Source organism: Pteropus vampyrus, unplaced genomic scaffold (assembly GCF_000151845.1).
Source record: "Pteropus vampyrus isolate Shadow unplaced genomic scaffold, Pvam_2.0 Scaffold189, whole genome shotgun sequence".
Classification (NCBI taxonomy): Eukaryota; Metazoa; Chordata; class Mammalia; order Chiroptera; family Pteropodidae; genus Pteropus; species Pteropus vampyrus.
In genome coordinates, this window is record NW_011888970.1 from 155,013 (window position 1) to 156,828 (window position 1,816).

General features: G+C 58.2%; 1 protein-coding gene across 1 annotated transcript in view; it reads left to right on the plus strand.

The window, feature by feature from the left end:
- Positions 1 to 9: 9 nt before the first annotated feature.
- ZNF605 (zinc finger protein 605) overlaps positions 10 to 1,816 on the plus strand; it is an 18,745-nt gene continuing 16,938 nt past the window's right edge. Inside the window, exon 1 of the mRNA XM_011371359.2 lies at positions 10 to 210. The gene's annotated coding sequence lies outside the window, so the exon portion shown is untranslated. The remainder of the gene's footprint in view (positions 211 to 1,816) is intronic.

The following is a 1,816-nucleotide window of genomic DNA, read 5'->3' on the forward strand; positions in this document are numbered from 1 at the left end:
GCGGCCCCAAGGGGTAAAAGTGTGGGGGGTGGGGGGCCGACGGTGAGGCTGCGGCCCTGGGGGCACCCTCCGCTACTGCCGCCATCACGCGGTGATCCCGGCGCGGACCGGCTCGCGGCGACCGCGACGCGCGCAGGAACTGGCCCCGGAGCTGGCGCAAGGAAGGCCCGGGAGGACGGCCCCGCAGCGCACGCGCCGAGTCCGGTCCAGGTGGGATGGGGGTTGTGGGGCGGCGCGGAGGAGGGAGGGAGCAGGATGGGGGGCAGCGTTAGGGAACTGGGGCTCTGTAGGAATGGGGGGCAGTGAGTGTGTGCGTCAAGAGAGAGACTTGGCCCGCCCCTGGTGATGGGTGATGAGGGGACCGTGAGGGAGACCGTGAAGTTGATTCATTTTGGGACACCTGAGAGTTGAGGTGTTGGAGTGCCTGTAAAAATCAATAACTGGGCGCCTGGGAGGCGAGGAGCAGTTTTGAAGCCAGTGGAGGGGATTAATCGGGTGATGGGCCTCTGGGGTGTTTGGGGGGCAGTCCATAGACTCGTGGGGTTGGCCGTTGTGGGGGAGAGGCGGAGGGAATTGGGAGTGAGGGAGCCCTGGAGGCTGCCCTCTGGAGTGAGTGGGGTGAGCGTGAGCCGTTGGGGATATCGGCCACCGGCTCCTTGTTGGAATAACCAAGAGCTGACGGTCAGTGTTTTGGATGCCATTGGGTGGGCCATTCGGCCCGGTAGGAATGAATGGGCACAGGGAGGGCTCAGCGTCGTCGGACTGCGGATTTTTCATTGACTGGACGGCGTACTGGTTGTGGCGGTGTTGCGTTTGACCTGAGCGCTATGCTCCCGGGAAACAGAGTTAAATCTCCCACCCGGTGTCCCAGGAAACAGCTTCCTGCAAAGAACCCGGTTCCTGTCTGACTGGATGAGACTCACACATGCCCCCGTTGACTTATGACTAGGCCAGACACCTACCTTCTAAGATTTAGGACCTCTTCCTGCCCTGCATGTCCTTGCTGTGTCCTTTGCCACTATTTCGGGTCAACATTCAAAATCCAGCCTGTCTTTCCAGACTGAGTGTGATTCTTGACTGTCCCACAAGGTCCTGGTTACCTTGTGGACATTGGGACCTGTCTCCCCTCTTACTGACAAAGAGGGAGACATTTAAAGCTCTCAGATGAGGTCAGAAGCAGCCCCATGTGGTCAGATCAATGCTAAGCAGTATTCAGGTGTTTGGTTTCCACGCTGCTGACAGCAGTGGAGGGTCCTGAGCCTGTGGTGACAAAGGCAGCTCTGTCCAGTCCTCGGCCCAACACTGGGGCTGGGCAGTTACTGCCTCAAAGAAGCCATGTTCTGTCTCCACTCTTGTTAACTGCCCTGGGGCAAAAACCAGGTGTGACCTGTTCCCCTCATTTAGGGCAGATGAATAGACACTGCCGCCCATCTCTCTACATACGCTGGAACACTGAAGACACCTTCCCCAGCTTTTAGTGCAAGAGCCTCCAGACCAGCACCTCTTGCCCTGGGCCTGCTGCAGGCAGCACAGTGTCTCCTTGCTCACTTGGTTTCTGGAAAGGCGCCCACTGACCTGTCCACCATGTTCGGTCTTCCTAGCCAGCCTGTCAGCCTGTGGAGCCCGAGCCAGGGCACTGGAAGCTTAGGAGGTGCCTGGCCATGGATCCCAGACCACATGCAGAAACCACATGTGCTGGACAAGCCTTAGTTGGCAGGATTGCTAGGAAAGCTGGAATTTGTCCCTCTTGTCCCCAAGTTCACTAGGTACTGAGTTTTTTGGACATTTCCTTTCAGGTTTATTCTTGTGAAGGCAA